Source organism: Dipodomys merriami, unplaced genomic scaffold, assembly GCF_024711535.1.
Source record: "Dipodomys merriami isolate MVZ:Mamm:240054 unplaced genomic scaffold, mDipMer1.0.p SCAF_584, whole genome shotgun sequence".
NCBI lineage: Eukaryota > Metazoa > Chordata > Mammalia > Rodentia > Heteromyidae > Dipodomys > Dipodomys merriami.
Window position 1 is genome coordinate 214,247 of NW_027206162.1, and position 27,814 is coordinate 242,060.

Below are 27,814 nucleotides of genomic sequence, written 5' to 3' on the forward strand. Positions count from 1 at the left end.
TCTTCAATGGAATAGAAAGGTAAATGGAATTATTAAACATTCTATGAAGCTGGAATTAGACTCATTCCCAAATCAGAGAGGAACTCACCAAAGAAAGAGAACTATAATCCCAGTTAGAATGACCATTATCAAGAAAACTAACAATAGCATAAGCTGGTGTGGATGTAGCCAAATGGGAACTCTATTACGTTGATGGTGGGAAATTAAACTTGTTAAACCACTCTGGAATGCAGTATGGAGTTTCTTCAAAAGACTAAATATAGGTCTCACATTTGACCCAGTAATTCCCTTCATGGGCAGTAATCCAATAAATAACAAACAAGCTCCCATTAAAGCTACCAGAATAACCATGTTCAGGGCTCAGGCCCAAAGTTAAGGACTGGAAAAAAATTACCACTACTATTATTTGTTTTTGCAAAGACAAAACTTTTGACATAAGGTACCAATTCATTGTATTACAGTAGCTAGGATAGGACTTAAATGTAGTGGGTGATAAAATGGCCTCTTTGTTGAATATTAGGAAAAGATGTAGGCAGTCCAAGAAAAGGGAGATTTTTTTGTTGTTATTGTTTGTCGAGGAGCTTGAAGTCTGGGCTTGGGCACTGTCCCTGAGCTCTTCAACCCAAGGTGAGTGCTCTACTTTTTGAGCCACAGTGCCACTTCTGGTTTTCTTGTAGTAAAATGGAGATATGAGTCTCACGGACTTTCCTGCCAATGCTGGCTTCGAACCACAATCCTCAGATCTCAGCTTCCTCAGTAGCTATGATTACAGCTGGGATCCACTGGTACCAGGCTAAAAATGGGGGATTTTTAGAAAATAAAATCCACCTGTTCACCTGTGTCTAAACCTCAGATATCACTATTAGAACACTTCACTCTCAACTTATTTCATCAGACATTTGTAAATTTCCTCTTTACCTTCATGTGAGAATACTGCAGTAAATATCAATTCAGCTATGAGACTGGATCAATTGTATGGTATTGGCTAGCACATAAATCAAGAACTGTTACATCAAAACAAATGAAACCCTCATTTGGAAAGTTATTTTTCTCTTTTTATTGCAAATATGTACTTGATTATTCCTAATTTGATATTGGACCTCCTAATAGAGTGATGACATTTTCTTTCTCTTCAGCAATTGGCCATTACTCACAAATGGTCAAATATTTAAGAATTCAAAGATTTCCATTGATAATTCATTAAGCTGACCTCTAAGAAAATGTGCATTTCTGGAATTTGGTCTGTTGTCTTGTTCTTACATACACACGCTTTTTATGATTTACTTGTTCTACAAGGAATTCTATTTTTAATCATTGAGTGTCCAATTTTAGTCTCTCTGATTAGTCTTTCAGACCCTCTCTCTGGAGTCTCATTTCAGTCTGCCTCATAAAAATATTTAGTTATCTGCTACATGACTCTGAGCTTCTGATTTTTGCTTGACTTCATGTACGCTGTGATGGCAGCACTGCCTGGCTGTGCTTACTGGAATTTTGTTGTTGTTGTTGTTCTGTTTTGTTTTGTGGGTTTGTTGTTGGTTTTTTTGGTTTTTGTTTTTAAGAGGTCTAGGATTACTATTCAATGTAGTAGCTTCTCTGGGCCCCAGTAATTCCCTGGCTTAGAGTCAAGGGTTTTTTTCTCCTAAGGGTACAAAGAATAGCTGACTAAATTGCTGTTTTAATTGTCACAAAATGAGGTAATCTGGCTTCCTTGCAAAGACATAAATGATCCTGTGTAACCACTTACAGAAATGATCTATCAAGTTGGTTTTTCAAGGTTGACTGTGAAAGATGTTCATTTCCAAGTCACCACCATAAAACTGATCATATCCCTTGGAGCAGACTTTTGGAAGGAAGGTTCCCCTTTCTTCCTTCTCTTTTGATAGATCAAACCATAATATTCTGCAGTTGTGGTCAGCCTGGAGAACCTTTTCCCAAGAATATTCTGTCATGTACAAGAGGACTAACTATCAAAATAAAGGGGAAAATACTTGTCTACTACATACTGATTCACCTGGCTTATATCTGTTGTTAATTTCATTACTTCAAACACATGGATAATTTATATTGGGATTAGACAAGTGGCCAAGGATTAATGGAATAAACATTCAGTTTACTTTCATATATCCAATATTATACATTTAACCCCTTATGAAAAATTAAATCAAATTGTAGAAACAATGTATATTGTAGCACACATACACCATCATCTACTCAGAAATTCAGACTCTCTATAAATATTTATTTGGTTCAAAATAATAAAAATTTAATTAATGAATATGACTTTATGTATCATCTGAAATACTCCTCATTTATATAATTGTATATAATTTTATAGATGTCACCTAGACAGGAATTTAACATGCCTGTAGAAATCAAATTTCCATAATTTAAGTGATGTGAGAGGAGTCATACCCTCGTGTACTGTGTGGTGTGAATTTTACCATAGTGCTGAACCCTCCCAACTAATACGAAGAGTCATGTGCAATAATTTATTATTTGATGTTAAGATGAGCGCTAAGTGTATGATACAATTTGAAATATTATATTAATTCACAGAAATGAAACAATAATGATATATTATTTGTTTAAATTTTAATGCTTCTCAATTTTACAATTCATGAAATATATTATTAAAATTAGTTTCACTTTCTTTTTTTCTATAGCTACTAAAATTATATATTAAATATTCACTATTAAGAAATCAGTAATAAGTAACCTAATATTAAAATGATATACTATTAAATTGAATTATAGTTCTAACAAATTGTGATGTAAAAAACATTTAATATAATTATGGGCAATATTTTTTAAACTTACCAGCTTGTTATTTGTTTCCCAATTGTGTCATTTGATATTCTTGACCCAAGTCACTCTTTCACCTTTATTGTTTATTTTTCTATTTTATCTTTCTTGGTCTACTGATTGTGCATATTGTTTTCCATTTTTAATGACTAACATGTGAAAATCTGTATGCTAGTTTATTGCTTCCTATGTTAAAGTAAATTTACTGCTCTCATAGCTGTTCTACTCTTCTTTGTATAGTACAGTATTTCCCCCACTCCCATCTACTGTATTGGTGCTCTCATGTATTTTATTTTATTTTTAATTTAAATTTTATTGTCAAGGTAATGTACAGAGTGGTTATAGCTATGTAAGTAAGGAAATGAATTCATTTCTTTTCTCACTTGTTATCTTTTCCCCCATTTTTTCCCTCTTCCCTCCCAACACCACCCCCAAGATTATGTCCAACATATTGTCTTGTGAATATCACTGTTGTATAGGTTCCCCTTTTGTCTCACCAATTTGTTTTTTCCCTTTCCTTTCCCTTGTTCAGATCAACATATTTAAAATATCCAGGTATCAAATCAAATACAGTGACTACATGGGATAAACTATAGGTGGGGAAAACACAAAAGGATAAAAAGAAATCACATAATACATTAAGAACCACAACAACAAAGAACATGTCTTGGAGCTCACTTCACTTGGAATCACCTTATACGGTCATATGTACATAGCTATTGAACTATTCTGCTCATTTACTAAGATTATCCTTGATGTACAAAATAATGCTCTCCCTATTACCCAGTAATCCCACTTCTGGGCATTTACCCAAGTGACCACAAACAATGCCTCACTAAAGCTACCAACACAATTATGTTTATCACAATATTATTTACCATAGCTAAGATATGGAATCAACCCAGTTGCCCCTCAGTAGATGAATGGATCAAGAAAATGTGACACACACACACACACACACACACACACATTCACACATACACACACACACACATGGAATACTATGCTTCCATCGGAAAGAATGATATCACCTCATTTGAAAGAAAATGGAAAATATTGGAAAAATATAAGTGAAGTAAGCCATACTTAATGAACCAAAGGTCCCATGGTTTCCCTTATTTGTAATAGTTTACATCAAAGATAATCGCATATATTTTAATTTGACATTTTGTTCTGTGCTGAGCATACAACATTAGTGCTATATTGTTTGTTAATATTTCTGCAGGCAGGTATATTTAAAGAATTACGTTCATCTTATACATTACTGAAGGAAGAACAACTAAAAGAGCAACCGCTACTAAGAAGAACAACTCCGACTTACTTAGCTTCATTCCTATGTAAGGCCAGTGTTGTCTCCTTTATCCTCATGTTGTACATTACAACTCTATACTTGGTCATCCCGTCTATCTACTACCTTTTACATTGTAAACTAAACGCCTCAGCAATTCGCGTTTGCTTTACTTTTTAAAAAAATTCTCTCTTAATGTTTGAGGTTGTGTGTGTGTGTGTGTGTGTGTGTGTGTGTGTGTGTGTGTGTGTGTGTGTGAGTGTGTGGTTTTACAAAGATCAGAAGACAATGTTTTTCTTCATTTAGAATACATCTTTCAAGTCATTGTAAGTTGTGGCTAATGGGAGAAGTATTTTGCTATTTAAAAGATGAAACAGAAAAGTATATTTGTTCATGTACCACAGTTGTTTTATTAGTCTGTAGTTGAAAGTTTAACTTCGATTTATATCTTGGCTGTTGTTGTGAATAAAATGTGAATAACAATGAAATACAGATATACTTAAGACTTACTAATACAGAAATAATCATATGATTGGTGGGTCAGATGATATTTCAACTTTGTATTTCTTTGGAAAACTGCAAACTACTTTCTACAATGAGAATACTAACCTGTATTTTGACCAAGAGTGAAGAAAATTTTATCTCTCTACACTCTCACCAAAATTATTACCTTTTGAGTTTTTAAAAAGGAAAGTTTTTACGATGTGCAGTACCCCAGACTGGCTTTAGACTCAAATCCTCTTACTCCAACCTCCTAACTGCTTGGACTTACTAGCCTTTACCATCACACCTGGCTCCTTTGATTTTAATAGTTATGAAGTAATATCATAGTAATTTTGAATTGCATTTCGCTATAATGACTTCTGTTCACAAAGCATTAAGCCAACATAAAAGTGGTATTAAACCCAAATTTGTAAACCCACTGGTGATTTTCAAGGATTTTTGGAAAACAGGTCTATTCAGAACTTTTGTCCATTTTTAATCGTTTCTTGTTAATCTCATCTTTAATCTCTCTATATAAAATCAATACTTAATTAAGTATAGTAGAAAGGAAAAAAATTAAACTCCTAACATTTTTCAATTTTTAATAACATGATATTGCTTAAATCGTTTTCTGTTTATGCTTGAGACTATATAACTCAATTTAGTTATACCTTTTAAAAGGCTATACGTATTTTATTTATTTTACATTGATTGCTCTTTCCAAAGCCTGCGAGTCTAATTTCCCTTAGCTTCTTTCAGTCTCATGTAGTTCAGATTTCAAACTGAAGAATAAATGGAAGGAAGCAAATAAAAAAATACATTTCCTCTCATCTGATGATGCCTCTACAAAAATGAAGAAAGAGTTCATCCTTCTTACGACCTATGAAAATATATCAAAAAGAGAATTCATTCTGCTAGGTTTTCCCTAACTTTACAATGTAACTTAAATGATGTAAAAAAACAATATACTGTTGAGATACGTTTATGTTTTATCAAGTTTGTACATTTTCATATGGACTTAACCTCAATCTACAACATTCCTTCATGATTCTGTCCCTGATATTTTTAAACTACCAAGACATAAGATAATCAATTTGATGTACAGCATGAGAAGTTATCCATCTCGCTTCCTTTGAAGCAGAGCATGGTCAATAGATTACATTACATCTGGTTGTTCACTACATGTAATGGTTTCTGTAATACTTATTGCATTCTATTTAGTATTTTAAAAAACTGCTGGCTAAACTCAAAGCTCCTTCATAGAATTTTAGGTTAAGTATTTCACAAGTTTTATTTCTTAATTCTTAAGATAAAATTTGCTTTTTTTTTTTTGATCGTAATCTCTGTTCTTTTTTTTTTTTAATTGTATTTTATTTTATTTGAGAACATACTGTACAGAGGGGCTACAATTACATGGGCAGGATAATGCATACATTTCTTACCAAGCATTGCAGCCTCCTCCTTTGTTTACCCTTCACTTCCCTTCCCCGCCTTCCCCCTCCCACCACCCAATTTTACCCCCCTCCCCCCACCCAATTATACCCCCCTCCCCCCCACACCGACATTGTAAAGCTGGTTTTGACATGACATTTTGTACTTCTCATTGTTGCAAAAGGTCCACCTGAATCCTTAAACGACTTGTTTGTCCCCATCTCCTCCACATGTTATACTGACATCAAATATAGTGAAAGCGGGGGTTACACTGTGGGGGAGGGACATACAAAGCAACAAAGAAATAATCTTATAAATGCGTTAGAAACACATGCATGAAAGAAACGAAAACATTAAAATACATATTTAAGGGTTCATTTTCCTAACATCACATTATCTGACCTTTTCCGCTTGACTCATACCTATACTAGATATTGCAAATAATGCTCATGTTATTACCATTTTAATGTTGGGAAAAATTGTAATTAAAGGCACAAATTGTATGGCCCAAATACACACAGTGAGGAAGGAAATGAGTCAAAGTTTCCAACAGTCTTTCAGCAATACAAAATGATAAGTAAAATCTCTCCATTTTCTTACACTCTCAATTCAATATTCATTTTGTCCAAGAAATAATAGCATAGCAATGCCCATGGTGATTTTTTTCTGTCACATTTTGTCTTCAACCCAGATTGTTTTGGTGACATTGGCTTATCATGCTCAGAACTGAGCGCACAAATTGAGGTCCAAAAAGGGGCAAATTTCTTCTGTCCCACATTTCGTTTCCTTTTTAAAAAGTAATAAAACTTTCAAATATAATCACTTACAGTTTTTAAGAATCCAGAAGCAAATGAATTCACATATAATCAGTTCAAAATGCTTTAAAATTAGTAGATAATGAAACAGGCTCCCGTGAAGTAAATATTTTTCTACTTTTAAAATTATTTTTAAAGCCTTGTGCTGGATGGTCACACCTGTAATCCTGTCTACTTGGGATGTCTACTCAGGAGCACCAGATCTGTGGATAACAGTTGGAAGACAATCAGAGCAAAAAAAAAAAAATTCATGAGATCATTTTTCAAAACTTTTAATGAACTACCAAAGAGCCAGGAATGGTGATGTAGCTTATATAATACCTCATCAATCTAGAGAGGAAATGCCTAGCAAGGCCTTGAAGTCCTGAGTTCAAACTCTGAGCATGCCAACACAAATGCACGAGTACTCACATGTGCGCGGGTGCGCACAGACACACACACAAACACACTTTTTCAAAACACTTTCATGTCAGTGTTTTGCATTAATTTCTTTGTTAAAGATATTATATAGGGAAAATAGGGAAAATAAACTTTTCCTTCTCAGATCATTTTCATACATTTTTATTGTAAAAATACTGTGCGCAGGGCTCAGATTTACATGAGAAAGGTAATGAGTACGTTTCCTAACAAGCATTGTTACCTCCTCCTTTATTTTCGCCCATCATCCTTTCTATCTAACCTCCACAAGTACCCTCTCCTCCCCGTTTCCCCCGCCCTGCCTAAATATAAACTTCATTTTTCATCATAGTGTCTTGTGCATCTCATTGTTACAATGGGTCAACCTGTATCCTATTTAAGCATTATGTTTTTTCCTTTCCCCTCCCCAAATTAGAGAAGTGTATATATAAGATATTGGTGCACCAACTTCAAATCCAGTGAAAACAGGTGTTATAAAGTGGGGGAGGAAAATATAAAGAATCAAAAAAAATCACATCATACATTGTAAGTCCATTAAAAACAATAGCAAGAAAGAAAAAACCACTTGTGTCAGTATCTTGGAGTACATTTTCCTTAACATCATCTTATCTAGTCATATGCACATAGCTTTTGACCTTTTTTATTTATCCCAGACATATATGAGTAACTGAAAATAAGGGAAACCAGGGGTCTTATGTTTCTTTGAACTTGTCTTACTTAACTTAATATGTTTTTTTTCCAAGTCTTTCCATTTCCTAACAAATTGAGTGATGTCATTCTTTCAGATGGAGGCATAGAATGCATCTATCTATCTATCTATCTATCTATCTATCTATCTATCTATCTATCTATCTATCTATCTATCTATCTATCTATCTATCTATCTATCTATCTATCTATCTATCTATGTATCTATCCATCTATCCATCTATCCATCTATCCATCTATCCATCTATCCATCTATCCATCTATCTATCTATCTATCTATCTATCTATCTATCTATCTATCTATCTATCTATCTATCTATCTATCTATCTATCAAATTATCTTGATCATCAATTGAGGGGAATCAGAATTGGTTCCATACCTTATCTATCGTAAATAATGGGGCAGTAAACATAGTTGTGCTGGTAGTTTTATTGTGGTCTTATTTGTGATCATTTGGGTGAATGCCCAAAAGTGGGATTGCTGGGTCATGGGGGGGGGCTTTATGTGGAGTCTTTTGAGGAACCTCCATACTGCTTTCCAAAGTGGTTGATCAAGTTTACACTCCCACCAAGGATTCGGTAGGGTTCCCTTCTGTCCACATACCCTCCAGCACATGTTGTAAAAATATGGAACACTTCAAGAATTTGCATGTCATGCTTGCACAGGGGCCATTCTAATCTTCTCTCTATTATTCCAATGTTATGTATTTCCTGCTGAATTAAGCACAGAACATTTTTTATATATGAAGTGTAATTCATTTTCTTTCTTTTTATTGTGAAAATACTGCACAGAGGAGTTACAATAACATGAGCAAGATAATGAATACATTTCTTATCAAGCATTGTTGCCTCCTCTTTGTTTCCCCTTCCTCTCCCTTCCCAAACTCCCACTAGCTCTGACACCTGATCCTCCCCCACACCCATCAACGTTGTAAAGTTCGTTTTACGACATAACGACTTCTATATCTCATTGTTGCAATGGGTCCAACTGTATCCCAATTTAAATGATATTTTTTCCCTTCCCCTCCAAAAATTATACCAACATCAAATACAGTGAAAGCAGTCGCTAAACCATAGGGGAATGACATACAAAGCAACATAGAAATCATCTTATAAATATATTAGAAACAATTGGATTAAAGAAAAATCATTTGAATACTTATCTTTGGGTATATTTCCCTAACATCAGCTTATCTGACCTTTTCTGTTTGACTCAGACATATACTAGTTATTGCAAATGAGGGAAACCGTGAGACCTATGTTTCTTTGGGCCTGGCTTACTTAACATACTTTTGTCCAAGTCTTGTCATTTCCTAACAAATGGGACAATGTCATTCGTTCTGATGGAGGCAAAGAATTCCCTTGTGTATATATACCACATTTTCTTGATCCATTCATCTACTGAGGGGCATCTGGGTTGGTTCCATATCTTAGCTATGGTAAATAATGCTGCGAAAACATAGTTTTTTGAGTTCTGGGCATATTTTAGACATGAGACCCTTGTCCGTTGTATGGCTAATGAAGATCTCCGAATCCGTGGGCTTTCTATTGATCTTGCTAGCTATGTCCTTTGCCATGCAGAAGCTCTGCAATTTCATGCAATCCAACAAGTCCAATTTTTTTTTGATTTGTTGTGTTTCTGGGTCTCTATTAAGAAAATTATGGGATTTGCAAGGATACTTAGAGTTTCTCCTATTCCATCCTGTAATTTTTTCAGACTGTCTGTTTTAACTCCAAGGTGTTTGGTCCATTTGGAGTTGATTCTTGTGCAGGGTGATATATAAGGATCTAGCTTTAGTTTTCTACAAGTAGTTAACCAAATGTGACAGCACATTTACTGAAAAGGCTGTCTTTCTTCTATTCTATTTTTTAGATTCCTTATCGAATATTAGATGGCTACAGGTCTGTAGGTACATTTCTGGGTTTTCAATTCTATTCCATTGGTCCTGAGGTTTGTTCTTGTGCCAGTTCCAAGCTGTTTTGTTTACTTTGGCTTTGTAGTAGATTTTGGAATTTGATATTGATATTACTCCAGCACTGTTCTTTCTGTTAAATATCGTTTTTTTCTATTCCGTGTCTTTTGTTCCATGTGAATTTTTGCATTGTCTGTTCTATTTTCTTGAAGAATGAAGTTTGAATATTAATAGGTATCACATTGTATTTGTAGATAGCCTTGGGAAGTATTGCCATTTTCATGATGTTGATCTTTCCAATCACGGAGCATGGGTGTTTTTGCCACTTTCTAAGTTCTGTTTTGATTTCCTTTTTCTGTTTTTTTAAGTTTTCATCATAGAGGTCCTTCACTTCTTTGCTAAAGTTAATTCTTAGATATTTCATTTTTTGTGAGGCTATTATGAATGGAGTTACTTTCCTATTCAAGCCACACTTTTCTCATTGTCGGCATACAGAAAAGCCATTGATTTTTGAAGGTTAATTTTATACCCCTCTACTTTGCCAAAGTTTTGAATCATCTTGAGTAATTTTGGAGTGGAGTCCATGGGATTCTTTAAATACAAATCATGTCATCTGCAAAGAGAGAGAGTTTTACTTCTTCTTTCCCTATTTAGATCCCCTTTATGTTAGCATCTTGTATTATTTCTGTAGCTAGGCATTCTAATACAAGATTGAAGAGCAGTTGAGAGAGTCGACATACTTGTCTCAGTCCTGATTTTAAAGGAATTGGCTTTAGTTTTTCACCATTGAGTATAATGGTGGCTGTAGGTTTGTCATATACAGCCTTTATTGTATTGAGGAATGTTTCATGGATTCCTAATTTTTCCAGAACCTTGATAATAAAGGGGTGTTAGATCTTGTCAAATGCTTTTTCTGCATCTATTGAAATAACCATATGGTTCTCATCCTTGTTTTTGTTGATGTGATGAATAATGTTAATTGATTTGTGAATATTGAACCAGCTTTGCATCCCTGAAATTGAATCCTGTTTGATCATGGTGTATAATTTATTGGAGTAATTGCTGAAGTCGATTTGCCAACATTTTGTTCAGAAGTTCTGCATCAATATTCATCAAAGAAATTGGTCTATAGTCCTCTTTCTTTAATGAGTCCTTTCCTGGTTTTGGGATGAGGGTGATTATGGCTTCAAAGAATGAGTTTGGTAGTGAACTTTCTCTTTCTATTTAATTGAAGAGTTGGAGGAGTATTTGTGTGAGCTCTGCTTTGAAGGCCTTGTAGAATTTTGCTGTAAAGCCATCTGATCCTGGGCTTTTCTTAGATGGGAGGTCTCTTATGGCTGTTTTTATTTTAAGGCTTGATATGGGCCTGTTAAGATGCCTTGACTCATCTTGTTTCAGTTTCGGCATGTCCATATTTGCTTGGAAAAGGCCTATTTCTGCAAAGTTCTCAAACTTATTAACAAAAAGTTTCGAGAAGTATTTCCGTATAATGTTATCAATCTTGTTTGTTTCTGTGGTGATGTTTCCATTCTCTTCTCTGAGTTTATTTGGGTGTGTTCTCTTGTTTTTCTAATAAGATTTGCTAACCGTCTCTCACTTGTGTTAATTTTTTCGAAGAAACAACTCTTTTTTTTATTCTTTCCATGTTGTTATTGGATTTTAATTCATTTAATTCTGATTTAATTTTGATTATTTATTTCAATCTCCTGGATTGGGTTTTATCTTGCTGCTCTTTTTCAAGGATGCTTGATGTCTCATTAAATTATTGGTTTCAGATCTCTCCAGTTAGTTGATGTAGGAACTCAAATATATAAACTTGTCTCTGAGTACTGCCTTTGCTCTCTCCCAGAGGAGCTGGGAGTGTGTGTGTTCATTTTTGTTGAATATCATGACCACTTGAATTTCATTTCTAACCTCTTCCATGATCCACTGGTGGCTCAACAGTGTGTTGTTTAGCCTCCACTTGTTACAGGAATTTCTTTGGTGGCTTTAGGTGTTGAGTTATATTTTTTGCCTTGTCATCTGGGAGAATGCAAGGTATAACTTCAATATTTTAATGTTTCTTTACAAGTTTGGTTTGTGACCTAAAATGTGTTCTATTTCGGAAAATGTTCCATGTGCTGTTGGGAAGAACGTGTATGCTGATGCTGCTGGGTGGAATATTCGGTAGATTTCTGTTAAATCTAGTTGATCTATGCAATTGTTAAGGTCTGCAGTTTCTCTGTTGAGTTTTTCCCGAGTTGATCTATCTAGTGTGATAAAGTCCTGAACAATTAATGCCTTTGGATATATGTGAGATTTGAGAGAAAGTACGATTTTCTGAAACTAGACAATTCATCAAAAAGTAAGTCGTGAAATTTTAGAACCATGTACTTCTTACCTAAGCACACATTTAAGAATAAAGGCAATATTGACATGACAAAAACAAAATAAGTCCAGATATTTGTTGTTCAAGAGATGTGTAGGAGGAGAAATACAATTATCCTATACAAGCACCTGTCTTAATGGACACTGCAGCAAGTGGTAAGATTTGTTAAAAGTTTTAATGTTTTAAATATATTTAATTTTGGGAATTTGCTTATATATGCCATAATTAGGACTGTTTGGCAGGTCATAAAACTTTTCTATAAAGTATTTAAGATTGACGGTAGTAGACATTCTACTAAGTATATTCATTTTCAGAAACTTTACTAATGAGAAGTTGCAAAGTCTTTGTGTAAAGAAGTCAAGTGAAGAGTTAAGACTTTGTTAACTACACAGCTTATGTTAAAACTTTAGGGCTTCCTTACTTTATATTTTAGCGAGGAACAAATGATGATATAAGCCATATACAATTCATGAGATGAGTCATAAATAGTCATCTTAGTTGGTAACTTTAAAGACTACACATAGCCTATAAAACTCTTGTTGAACATCATAATCTTAGCCAGTTTTAAATATACAGGAATATGAGAAAATAGTAAAACCTAATATGTAGTACACCATCAAATACTGAAAACACTGGTAATTGTTTTGTTTTATATTTTATTAATCATTAATATTTAATAATTGGCTTTATTTATTTGTATTATTGTTTCCCTTGTTGTAATATAATACAACTTTTTGTAAGTCGTACTTTGAGAAGGTTACTGGGATGGCAAAACCATTTTTATAGGTGCATGTGAATTTATAAAGAGGAAAATTAAGAACAAAATATTTATTAAAAAATCTTCAAGTAAAGTGTGAATCAGGAGTATTGATAAATGTCCAGACCTAAAATCTTAGCCCTAGGCTGAAGCAGCGGTATTACAGAGTTGAGGCCACAAATGTGAGAGACTGTGTTTTGTTTTGTTTTATATTTTGATTTTGTTGATCATTGCGGTTGAAATCCGGGGCCTGGGTGCTGTTCCTCAGCTCAAGGCTACTGCTATCACCTGAGCCACAGCACCACTTTCGTCTTTTTCTACTTATGTGGTGCTGAGGAATTAAACCAGGACCTCATGCATGCATGACAAGTAATCTACCACTGAGCGACCTTCCCAGCTCCTGAGAGACTGTTTTAAAAAATAATCTAAAAATTATTTGCTTTCTGCTTTGGGTTATATAATGAAATATATGAATATGAATATAGATCTATAGCTATATCTATCTATCTATCTATCATCTATCTATCTATCTATCTATCTATCTATCTATCTATCTATCTATCTATCTATCTATCTATCTATCTATAGTCTGATATGGTGCTTGAATTCTTGGCTTGGGAACTCTCCTTATGATCTTCAGCTCAAGGCGACCCCTCTACCGCTTGAGCCACAGAGCCACTTCCAGTTTTCTAGTGGTTTATTGTAGATGAGAATCTCATGGACTTTCCTGCCTGTGCTGGCTTTGAACCAAGGTCCTCAAATCTCAGCCTCCTGAGTAGCTAGAATTTCAGGCAGGAACCACAGCATCAGGCTCTTTTTATATTTTTGTGAATTGTCATACTTTGAAATTTATTTTAACTTCGGCCACTTAATCCTTTTCAAAGTCATGAAATATCTCTGAGAGTTTGCTTCTGTGAAGATTGTTTTTGCATTTATAATTTCTTCTTAGTCATTTTTATTTTTTATCAAAATCACTTTATATTTTATGTTGATGTGTTATCATACATCAGATACCTTCAAATGTACATTTAGAGTCTAAAGATAGCAGTATGAATATTCTCATACAACTCTTGTTTATCTGTTATGCACTTTCATTATTATGATATTTCTCTGTCTTTTTTCTCTCTCATTCATTCTCTTTCTCTTTCTGGCTCCATGTCTTCTACTTAGAATTTCTGCTGGTCTACTATTATACTTCAGGATCCACTGATTTTGGGGGAACATGATAGGGACCATCAGTTAACCTTGCATTCTTCGAGAGTTGTAACAGTGACGTGATATTATTCTTTGCCATTCTAAATGGCAAGAATTCCCTTTCACTTTTACTACTATTATAAATTTTTTATATTTCATATAAAATATTATATATTTTATCTCATAAGAATCATTGGGACATATAAGATACTTTTAAATTGTGACCTAAATGTTCTTTTTCTTTTACAAACATCATTTTTCTTTTATTATCAGTAAGGAAATACATGTAATGAAAACAAATCTATCCTATGGAAAATAGACCGAAGTTGTTCACAGGGATGAAGAACAAGCTAATGGGGGAAGTAAGTACAAAGGATGCCCATCATAGAGCACAGATCCTCAGAATAGTTTATCATGAACACTTTGTGAGAAGGACAAGGTGCTGGGAACTAGAGATTAAGTCACGGAACACTTCATATATATGCACTATATTTATATATGTATATTTGTATATGCCATTATATATGTACACATTTATGTTACTATATACACAAATACACACATACATTTACACTTGCATACATGCACACCTGGAGAAAGACACATAGTCACAGCCAACACAAGTTTCACTACTTGCTGAATATGCCTTAGATTGAATGTTTGGAACAAAATATGTTCAAGATGTATTTGTCTCTAAGAGTTCTTTTACCACTCCTCTTATCTCTTAAAACTGGTTGGTTTTGACAGAACTGACTTGCAAAATTCAGTACAAGTGATAGCAAGTCATTCAGAAATCTCAGTAAGTAAAGGTCATATGCTGATTCCCTGCTTCGCATGGAATGCTTGCTCTTGTAGACACTCTCAACAACCAAAGCAGCAGGAGATTATCCTGGTATAGAATAAAGTTATAAGGCTTTAAATGGCATCCTTCCTTGACCTCTTTTCCAACAGCCATCTTCATTTCCTAAGCACATGAGTGAGTCCTCAGAAGACTGGAGCTCAGGTCAACATTTAACCAACCCATGTGAAAAGTCCTATGTTAGAAATGTTGACTGAGGTATTGCTGATTTCCTGACCAAGAAAATAAGAAAAAAGTAAGTATTTTAATGTATTAAATTTTGAGAATAATTTGTAACCTGTCAATAAATATGTAGAACACAATTAAAGCAATTGACAAAAATGATGTGTGTTTCATTTATGTGCTCTTGAACTTGGCGAGTGATTTTCGGTGTGTCCACACAAGTAGAATCAGATTAAATCAAACCAGTATTTCTTCATTTAAATAAATGGAAAGGATACAGATTGATCCATTGTAACAATGATATCGACAAGACACACTATCAGAGGGAGGGTGGAGGAGGGGTTGGGGAGGTGTAAAGGGCAAGGATGGGAGGGGGAAAAACAAAAGAGGGCTTAAAACATTCAGTAAGAAATGTACTCATTAGATGAGTTATGTATCTGTGACCCCTCTGTACAGTATCTTTACAATAAAAATATATATTAAAAAGATACAAGGAAAATTTCTGTACTTATAGGAAGTTGTATTTGTCACTCAATATCAGTAAGGTATTGGTTTTAGGACCACAGGCATAATAAAACTTTGGATACTCAAATTCTCTACATAAACACAGTATATTATTTACATTAGAATCAGCCGACAACTTTAACTGGTTTTCCTACAAATTTATAGAATAGTGTACCTATGGAAAGATATATAAATATTGCATTTTCATATTGGATTACATATCCTTTCAAGTGTTGTCTAAAATTAACCTACACTAAAATCATTGCCATTGATATCCTTCTCAAGATTGCAAATGTTTGGACTTTCAGGTGACCTTTCACAAAGCTCATACCTCAAACATAACTTTTTAGTTTGTTCATGAAATCATAGGAACATAAACATATGGCATAAAATGTTAATTACCTTTATCTGCTGTCATTAATGTAGTATAACTAATACAATTAAGTATATATCGTGATGGAAAGAAGATTCTACCTTGTAAATACATGATTGCAGGCATGTACACACACACACACACAAACGCACATGCACACACACACACACACTCACATATATTTACCACTCCAACTCGAGTTAGTTTCCTGATATTTGTTCTTAGACAATGATCTAATAATCAAACTTTCTTGCCTAGACATAAAATACATTTATAGTTCCAAATATACAAAAACACCTGATCATTAAAAAAGGAGAATATTTAAGAGAACCACCCAGCTCCTGAGCTATCTATTCCCTGATTTCATTCATTCATGATGATGCATTTTTCATATAATATTTAAAAATATTTTTGTTTCTCTGATTAGCAAACAAAAATATGCTGTCATAAAATACAAAATGTAGGTAAAATTACTTGTTTTTAATATACCTTATCAAAGACTTCTGTTTCCTTCTTGTAGAGTGTTTCTGACATATGCCCTAATGTCTAATATTAAGTTACAAAGGACATGCCATATTCTTAATTAATTTTTCCTAAAGGTTATGCTATGGAGTTGATTCTTATTTGTTTTCTTATGCTAAATTAAATTTTGTTTTTATGTTACTTCCAAGCCATTTGAAATATCAAAAAGAACGGGAAATTCACATACTCAATGCTATAAATTGTCCTCTGTGTATTACCTGTGCTGTTGTGTCAAAGAGGAGGTAGAATTTTGTGTGTTAACTTGCACTGAATTCCATAAACGCTGGAACTTCCCTCCATATTTCTTCAGTGACTCATTGATGATTTAGCAATGTGTTATTCAGTCTCTGTGAGTTTCGCAATTTTCTGTGATGCCTTTTGATGTTGAGATCTAATTTGGTCCCATCGTGGTCTGACAGGATACAAGGAATAACTTCATTTTTATTTTTGAATTTCACATATTTTCCTTGTGATCTACGATATGATCTATTTTGGACAACATTCCATGGGCTGCTGAGAGAAATATATATTGTGAAACTGCTAGGTAAAATATTCTGTAGATATCTGTTAGGTATAGCTTGTCAATGCAGTTATTTAGTTCTGAAGTTTTTTGCTAAGTTTTGACCTGGATATCCTGTCCAGAGGTAAGAATGATGTGTTCAAGCAATCAACAATGTGTTTGGATATATGCATGTTTTTGTGTCAATTCGCATTTGTTTGATGAATTTGGGATCTCTAGGATTCAGGGCACTGATATTTAGAATTGTTATATCCCCAGATGGATAGTTCTCTTTATCAATATTTAATGTCCTTGTTTGTCTCTTTTTACTTTCATACCACTTGAATTTAAAACCTATTTTATCCAATATTAGTATGGCTACTGTGGCCTGTTTACGAAGTCCATTTTTAATTTGTAATGGTGATGTACAGAATTGTTACAATTACATGTCAGATAATGAGCACATTTCTTTTTGAACAGTGGCACGTCTTCCCTAATGTTCTCCCAGTTTTTCCCTTCCAACCTCCCTCCCCCACAAGTTGTATAGTTCATTTTCAATGTAGTGTCTATTGAGTTGCACTGCTGCATTTGTTGACTCTTTGTCCCACTATGTCTGTGTTCCCTATTGCCCTTTCCAAACTGACATATAAGACCTAAGGTGTAGAAATAGAAAACAGCAACAGAAGGCAGAAGGGTAAAAGCAAAATAATAAATAAAACCTTACATATCCATTTCTGGAGATCATTTGGATGAACATTATTTTATATGATAATATTCATATAGCTATTGATCCTTTGTGATCCTCTCCAAAGGGCATCCTCCTTAGATCTTAGTGTGTAAATGTTTAGAATCCTATATAATTTATCATGTCCAAGTGTAATGGTTTCTCCTTTACCGTCCAAGTGTGTTTACTTGTAGAATTAGAGGCACATTCTAATACAACAAATGAGGGAAATCAGGCAACCTATATTTCTCTGAGTCTGTTTTTCTTCACTTAATTAAGTTTGTTCCAAGTCTTTCCATTTCCTTATAAATGGTGTAATATCATTCTTTCTGGATCCACAGAATTTCATCAAACCGAAAATTTTCTTCATGGCAAAGGAAAAAGTTAGGTAAATATATAGAAGAGAACAGAATGGAAGAAGATTATAACTACCTAATCATCAGACAAGGGTTTTCATACATATCCCATATTTAAAGATAAAAAATTAAACCCAATGAAAATAAACCTTAAAATAAACAAGAACCCCGTAAATATATGGGATAAACACTTAAAGAGAAATTTCTCAGAAGAAAACAGACAAATAGACATATCTCTCTCCATAAAAGAAATGCAAATCCAAACAACACTGAGATTCATCTCACCCCTGTTACAATGTCCTTTGAAAAAATGAACAATCACAGATACTGATAGAGATGTCAACCAAAGGAAACTCTATTAAACTGTTGGTAGGAATGTAATATTCTTCATGCAGTTTGGAAAACACCATGGAAGTTGCTCACTAAACTGAATAGAGAGCTACTTATGACCCAGCAATTCCATTTACAGGCATTTATCCAATAGAGCAGAAATAAAGCCACACTGAAGCTGCCAGCATAATCATGTTCATTGTTGCATTATTTTCTGTAGCCAAAATATGGAATCAACTCAGATGCCTCTCATTGTAAAAAGGGATCAAGAATTTATACATATAGATAGATAGATAGATAGATAGATTGATAGATATAGATAGATAGATAGATGATAGATAGATAGATAGATAGATAGATAGATAGATAGATAGATAGATATGTGTAAATTTATATATATTTTATTTTATTGAATCCTGCTTACAAGTGTGTATGTATGTTTATATACATATATATACATACAAACATACAGCTATACATACATAATGTACTTCTGTTCATCCATCAGAAAGAATAATTTTTCCCCATTCTTAACGAAAGTGAAAGACAATATACTGATGTTAAGTGAAATAAACTAGACCAAGAGAAACTTAGGTTACATGATTTTCCTCATTTGTGGTACACAGAAAGTGCCTATAAATGTAAAAGTAAACATACTAGATGGTATGCAAGGATGTACAAATAAATTATCTGAAGTGTCAGAGTCCATGGAGAGTGAAAATACAATAATTCTCTTAAAAGACTAAGTCAAAGCCCAACAAATTAAATACCAGTAAATGTTTACAGGAGAGGACAGTGGAGGAAAAGTGAGAGGGGTAGGAAATTGAAGGGAAAAAGGATAGAATACAGGCAAGAATCCCTTGTATAGTTCCCAGAATTGAAATACACAAAGGAAAGGGTAGTGAGAAATGGGGTGAAGATTTTGAAGTGGTAACACAATTCTAAGTGCACTGTACACATAAACTGCTTTGTTAAATGGCAAGTAATTCCATATAAATATTATCAAGGGATACTTAATCAGGGGTAAAAGCAAACATTTGTGGAATGACATTCTCTTTAATAAGTGGTGATAAGGTAGACCATATGGGGGGGAATTAAAAAGTGAACATTGACTTAAACATAATTTATTCAAATGTTATCTTCAAGCAGGATTAAAATGTGGCATATAAAACAAAAAGAGTGATGTAAATGTAAAGCAAAGAAAGTTGTCTTGACAATTTTGGAGATGAAGCACTCTTAAATTTGGCATTAAAATTACAGGAAAGGAAAACTTGATATAGCAGAACTCAATACCAGTATAAAATAATTTTGTCTGTGAAAACTCATATGCAAGTACTGAATAGACGTTGGAAGTTGGGGGCTCATGTATCTCATCCTAGCTATTTGGGAGTCTGTGATTTGTGTATTGCTGTTTGAATGCAGCCCACAAAATAAACTCCCTGAGAATCTTACATCTGATAAACAGCAAAAAAGCTAGAAGTGGGGCATGACTCAAATGGTAAATTGTTAACAAATTGCAAGAAATCTCAGGGACCATGAGTTCACACCCCAGGAGCATACATTCATATACAAAATTAATAGTGATGATGATGATGATGATGATGGTGATGATGATGATGATGATTATGATGAAGGGTACCCAGTGTCAAGGACAAAATATTTGCAAATCCTGTACCTAAAGAATGCCTCAAATCTAGACTCTGTATAGAACTCTCAAAACTTAATGTTAAAAAGAACACCAAGGGCTGGGAAGGTGGTTCAGTGGTAGAGTGCTTGCCTTGCAAGCCAGAGGCCCTGGGTTTGATTCCTTAGCACCACATAAGCAAAAAGAAAAAATCGAATGTGGCGCTGTGGCTCAAGTGGTAGAGCGCTAGCCTTGAGCTGAAGAGCTGAGGGACAGCACCCAGACCCAGAGTTCAGGGCCCATGACTGGATCCCCCCCCCCAAAAAAAAAACGAACACCAAGTATAAACCAACAAAATACATGTTGTGAAAAATAAACACAAGAGAAGAATCATCAGTCATCAAATAAATGCACATTAAAACTAAAATGACATCATAAGACATGTATGAGTATTACTTCACATAATACAATAATGACCATACTAAACGCTATCAAGAAACTGGATCCTGGCAGGAATGTCAAATGGGAAAGACACTCCTGAAAATGTTTTGACAGGTTCCTAGAATGAAGAATATGCAAATACCCACAGTATAGCCCAGGGATTGAGCTCTTCAGGCTTTGTCTCATAGAAATAAAATGTAACATTCACCCAAAGGCCAAAACACAGAGGATTATAGCAGCATTATGTACTCTAGTCGAAGAAATGGAAATCAATTCAAGCTTTCTTCAAGTGAATGGGAAATGAATTGTGCAACATTCTCTAATAACAGAAACAAAAGGCAACTCGAGAGAATACAACATAATATTAAAGCATAAAATAACTGGGAATAATCTACCACAGATTTGAATTCAATATTAAAAGCTTAGTTATTACATGATCAAGAAGTCGGAAAGAAAAAAAATATGTTGTTTTCCAAGATGAAAGAGGTTTGGGATGGGAGAACGAGAAGTAGTGGGGTTAATAATAAAAAGGGAAGCATGAGACAGACTTATTTTTGGTAAAGAAACGTATCTGTAAATATGGTATATTCATATAGAGTTGATTAAAATTATATTGGACTTAATATGTTTAGAAAATAATTAAAATAACTGAAGTATTCATAAGGTACTTGTGAAATATTAGTGTCCCACTTGTGATATCATACTAGAAATATCAAAATAAATTGGAAAAGTATTCAAAAGATTTCTCTGTGTTCTTATAAGATCATAAAGATCCATACTAACCTTAATAAAACTTAATGAAATATAGAAAACAGAAGTTACATTGAAAAATGGGGACCAAGCTTGAAATATACCTTGATAATTGGAAGGCAGAAATTTAGAAGTCTGATATCAGAGCCAGTTCTGACAAAAGAAAATTCATGAGAAACTACAAAAACAAAGAAAGCTAGATATAGGGTAATTTCCCTGTTATCTCACATTTGTGGAAGCCATAGAAAAGAGATCTTTGCTTAAGGGAGGCTTGGCCTGAAAAATAATATAAAGTGATTAAAGCCATAGCAATGTCAAGCACCAGTAGTGCCAAAGGAAAAAAAAAAAGAGAAGAAAACAGAAAAGGAAAGGAAAGGATAAAAAAGGCAACTATTTCCTCTTCATTCTTGTAGTTTCATGTCATTGGGTACAAGAATTGAGAGTATTTTGTTTAATGTTTTTAGATTCAGGCCTCTCTAATATGAAAGTATTTATTTCAAGTAATTATTTCTACTGTTTATTAGCTTATTATTAGGCCTTTATGGAGATTGAACTACAACTGAGCTGTACCTGCAGGTCTCTTGTATAGTTTTGGAAATTGTTTATTAATTCTTCAATAGTTAGCTATTCTACTTTTCATCTTATCTTTTCTTTCCTACCTTTACCCCTATGTATTTTTGTTTATGTGCTGAAATTTTTCCTCAATTTTATCTTCTAAACTTAGAATTTTGGTTTTAAGTTTACAGAGAAGTCGGTTATTTTTATGACATCTTTTAAAATTATATAGCAATATATGTATTTCACATGTATGATTGATTCTTAGAGTTCATTTCAATAAGAAACATTTATATGGTCATATACACATAACTACTGAGCCATTGTGATCCTCTACTAAGAATAGCTTCCCTTGTTCTTGCCATGTGAATGCTTAGAGTGCTCTTAGTTAAGCATGTCCAATTGTAATTATTTGTCTTTTACTATCTATTGGATTAACTTGTAGATATATGGACATGTCTAGTTATTACAAATGAGGGAAACCATGCAGCATATATTGAATTGGATCTGGCTTATTTCACTTAATATCATTTTTTTCCAGACTTTCCATTTCTTCAAGAATGGGGTAATGTCATTCTTTCCAATGAAAGCACAGAATACCAACAATACAACAGACCCAGAAATTGACATATAATCTTTGATAAGGAAGCAGAATAAAGGATGGAAGAAAAACAGCCTCTTCAAAAAAGAGTTTGGGTAGAATTGTCTGTAGACAGAAAACTGAAGTTAGATCGTGATATATCCGCCTGCAACAGAATCGATTCCAAATGGATCAAAGACCTCAATGTAAGTTCAGATACTTTGAGATTGTTGCAGGAAGAGTTAGGGGAAACAGGAGGGCTCCTGGGCACTGGCCAAAAATTTCAATGTAATTGTGGATAAATGGGATTACATCAAACCACATCAATCATTTGTCAGACACAAAAGAAATGAAGAAAAAAGAGATAGTGTAGCACAGATTTATTAAGAAGGAAAGCTATAGATGAAAGCCTCACCCAATGCTAAATCCTTACTCCCTTTTCTATCTAGGTTATTTATAGTGGGTTGACATGAATACAAGAGTTTTCTGGTGGGGATTCGAACGAAAACAACTAATGCTAAGACAGAGGTAGCTTGTGAAATGAGTTGTAATTGGAGTAAGGAGGAATTAAGCAGGGGGATCTAGTTCAAAGCCTTGGCTTGGTACCAGCTAAGTAAGGTATATCTGCACCAGGGAAGGGGAATAAAACAGGAATGGCTAGAAACAAAAGCACTGGTCTGAAGCCTCAAATTAAGGACCCCAGCCTGTGTGGAATGATCTCTAACATGAGGTAATATTTAAATTAACAAGCATGATTTTAGATGATTGCAGAGTGGGATGGTGCATAGTCACAGGAATGTCTGCTTTGTCAGGTAATCCAATCTGCCCTTTCACATGTTACCCAATAGCCAGGTTTCAACGCAAATGACTACAATGAGATTGTACAAATGAGACTGCGACTTTTCCCTCTCATGAATCAAAATTCTGTCAAATGATTTCTGTTTCAAATTTGTTTATACATTTCTCATGATCTTTCCTACTATTTTGTCTTCATTATTGATGTCCATAGTACGTTTTTGTTGTCATCTTGTGTGTATATGCCATTTTTAGGGCTTGAGCTCAATGTTTAATGGGCTCCCTTGTATTTTTTGCTCTTAGCTGATGACACTCTATTCCTTGAGCCACATCCTCATCTTCTCCTTCTTGCTGGATAATTGGAGATAAGTTTTCACATTTTTGTCTGTTTGGACTGACATTGAGCCAAAATCTTCAGGTTTTAGCCTCCCGAGTTTCTAGGATTCTACATATAAATGGCTAACACCAACATTTGCTTTACTGTTATCTTAAGTATGTGTTAGAAGAATGTTGAAGTATATTTGTGGTAAGTGTGAAATTTTCAAATACAAGTTTAAATTTTCTTGATATTATGTAACTGTTATCAATTTTAACAGCTAAATCAATTAATTTTACACATTCCCACAGAAATATAATTGAAAACGAAAGGCATAATTATTTTCTTAATACAAGTAATGGAACCATGAATTTTTTAACGTTACTATTCATGTTTTATATAATTTTGATTAGCAGACATCCATGAATAAAAGTAAATATGTTAATTGTAAACCACAAGAAGCAAAGTGATTTTAGTTAAGAACAGATATTTCATCAGAGTCAGAAACTGTGTTTTTGAGAATTCTCACTAAAAATAGAAGTTACATGCAGAAATTAATGGATATGATGTAGATTGAACATTACACAACATATGAATGAATATGTAAATATGTAAAATATAAAATGTAAATATGTTAAAACATAATTATGTAGCCAGGTGCCTGTGGCTCATGCTTTTAACCCTAAATACAAAGGAGTCTGAGAGCTGAAATCATGGTTCAAAACCAGCCTAGGCAGGAAAGTCTGTGAGACTCTTATCTCCAATTAGCCACCAGAAATCTGGCAGTGGCCCAAGTGGTAGAGTAGTAGTCTTGATCTGAAGAGCTGAGGGACAGTGTCCAGGCACAGATTTCAAGCCCCATGACTGAAAATAAACAGTTAGAAATAAACTATGCTTTAAAGTGTTAGCCAAGGCAAATGGTTTATTAGATATTTAGAGTCATGTTCAGACTTTGTGGTGGAAGCCAGAAAGAGAAAAAAAAATCACGTTTTTATTCTTCCTTGAGCCACTCTAATTTACTTAATCTATTTATGGAAGAATGAAATTCTTGATGTGAAGCCTTTTGCTTGATATCCACAATGTGTCATTCTTCCTTTATTAATAGGAGAATTTGGAGAAAGGATGAGAATTCACACTAGGAAAAGGAGAAGAGGAAAAGAGAAGGAGAATTCTAGATATTTTGTTCTTCCTCATCTCAATCACAAGGTCTGGATAATGATTGTGGATATTAGATACATGCTCTAGAGTGATTAAAAACATAATGGAATTCTATGCCTACAGCAGAAAGAATGACATTGCCCCAATTGTTAGGAAATGGAAAGACTTGGAAAAAATTATATTAAGTGAAATAAGCCAGGCCCAAAGAAACATAGGTCCCATGGTTTCCCTTATTTACAATATCTACTATATGTCTGAGTCAAGCAGAAAAGTTCAGATAAGGTGATGTTAGGAAAATGAACCCTAAGATATGTATTCAAATGTTTTTTTTCTTCCATGCATTTGTTTCTAACGCATTTATAAGATTATTTCTTTGTTGTTTTGTATGTCCCCCACCCACAGTATAACCCCTGCTTTCACTGTATTTGATGTCGGTATAATTTGTGGAGGGGAAGGGGAAAAACAAGTCGTTTAAATAAGGATACAGGTGGACCCATTGCAACAATGAGAAGTACAAGTTGTCATGTCGAAAACGAGCTTTACAACTTTGGTGGGGAGGAGGATAGGGTGAGTGGGGGAGGCTGGGAATGGATGGGAAGGGGAAACAAAGGAGGAGGCTGCAATGTTTGATAAGAAATGTACTCATTATGTTGCCCATGTAATTGTAACCCCTCTGTACAGTATTTTCACAATAAAAAATAAATAAAAATTAAAAAAAGAAAAAGATAACCCCACAAGTGATCACACGAAGAATGCTTATTTATAAAATATGTAATAGCATCAAACAGGAAATGCTATCTATTTGTTTAGTTCTTGCTTAGTATTTGTTAAATTCTGATGTGCTATCGTAAACTATCATAAAGGGATATAAGAATGGTAAGCAACTAACTTATTATTTTTTTGGGTGGGGGGTCCGGTTGTGAGGCCTTAACTCTGGGCCTGAGCACTCTCCCTCAGCTCTTCAGCTCAAGGCTAGCCTTCTACCACTTGAGCCACAGCACCACTTCTGGCTTTTTCTTTTTTTTTGCTTATGTGGTGCTGAGGAATCGAACCCAGGGCCTCATGCATGCAAGGCAAGCACTCTACCGCTGAGCCACCTTCCCAGCCCTGCAACTAACTTCTTAATATCAAATTCTAATATTAGCTTAGTGCTACCTGTTATATATATGTGGCTGTATTTGAGTTTTGCCTCAATTTTACATGCTATATTCTTCCAGCATATAAGTAGAAGGAAGACTCCCTCTGGAAATATGCTATTTTTATAGCTAATTGAACACAAGTCAGCTGTTTGACACAGAAATGAGATAGAAATCTTCCCCTAGAAATTCCCTTTCACCATTTATGGTTTATTTTTGTAACCTGAAGTAAGTCACATGACTCATCTTGACACTCCAGAGTTGAGAGATAAATCTCACCTACTGGAAGCTGAAGCAGGACATAAAGTAACATGCAAAGATATGCAACACTTGAAATAAGGAGGGAAAAAATGAACCTATAATATAATCAATCATACTTGCCATAATATGTCACTTCCGGAAGGAAGATATTATTTACCTTTGTTTCTAAAACTACTGAGATCTTCAAATCCTGCCTTTTATTCTTGGATATTACAGGAATTAGAGAACATTTGCATACTGAGACAGCAAAAAACTCTAAGAAAGCTGGAGTTAGCATTTTAATACTACATTTTGTTCTGCCTGGAAAGGAAATCATTTTATAGACAACAATTTATATTTTCTTACCTATTATCTTTTTTTTTCCAGAACTGGTTTTTGTTAATATATGTGACTATCTACTAGAATAAATGTCTTCATTTATCTGCATCTTGTGCAGAGAGCATAGTCAATTAGATGTAAATGGGAGTTCATCAGTAGCACTTTTTAAAAATGCAAAAAAATGTGGATAGGGAACCAAAATACATATTTTTCCACCATCACCTTCCACATCTCCTTCTTCCTTCCCAGGACACACCCAATCTATAAAAAGGCTACGATATTTGACTCTTGACTTTGAAAGTGGAAGTAGAATGCAATGGATGTTGGAGATGACTGTTAATAGTGTTTTCTATAGTAATGTCACATACAACAGCCCTATGAGTCCTGCAGCTTGTAACACTATATTTCCTTAGTTATGTGATAGGAATCTCAGCCTTACTGGACTTAGTATTGTTTTCCACTTCCTTTTCTACCACCTGCTCTGGATTATAATATATAGTAAAAAAATGAAAAAGTAATGCCATCTTAAAAATTCCCATTGTAACTTTAGAACTTTGGCACAGGGCAGGGGGAAGAGGATTGGGGGGAAATTCGTGGGCAGGGATGGGAAAGGGAAGCAAAACATGAGGCAGCAATCCTTGATACGAAATGTACTCATTACCTTGCTCATGAAATTGTAACCCCTCTGTACAATATTTTCATAATAAAAATAAACTTATGAATATAAAAAAGAGAGTCATTCAGAGGGTAAAAAACAGTTTTGACAGAAGAGAAGGAATAAATCCAGATGGAAGGAATAAATAATAATAATAACTAACGCATACCAGAAACTCTTCTAGGGAACCTATTTTGGTTATTGAAAAACTTGTTATCAACTAGGCTTATTCCTCATTGCCTTTAGAATTCTAAATCTCTTAGGCTAGTTCTCTGTGTGATAAATGATATATCCTTCTATGCTGTTCTTTCATACCTGATCTACTTTGTTTTCTAAAAATCTCAGTTTTTCTCTATTTCTATATGAACAATATCTGATACTATATTCACATAAACAGACAGTGGAGGATGGTAATGTAAGAGTCTCATAGCTCATGAGTCATTAATGAAACAACATGGAAAAGGAGGACTTATTACTACCTCAATTTTTCTAAAAAGTTGCAATGTGATCCATTGCTTCAAATTTCCATTCTTTGTCTTCATAGTGTCATTAAGTGCACTAAATGGACATATGAGCCAGACACTAGTGGCTCACGCCCATAATACTAGCTACTCAGGAATTTGAGACCATAAGATTGTGGTTCAATGTCAGCCTGGTCAGGAAAGCCCATGAGACACTTATCTTCAATTAACCACCAGAAACCAGGAAGTGTTGCTGAAG

The 27,814-nt window shown here is 34.2% G+C and overlaps 1 non-coding gene across 1 annotated transcript; it reads right to left on the bottom strand.

The window, feature by feature from the left end:
* Nucleotides 1-8,565: 8,565 nt before the first annotated feature.
* Nucleotides 8,566-8,675, bottom strand: LOC138813102 (U6 spliceosomal RNA). Its single transcript, XR_011367726.1, has one exon. It is a non-coding gene; the product is annotated as a U6 spliceosomal RNA (small nuclear RNA).
* Nucleotides 8,676-27,814: the final 19,139 nt, after the last annotated feature.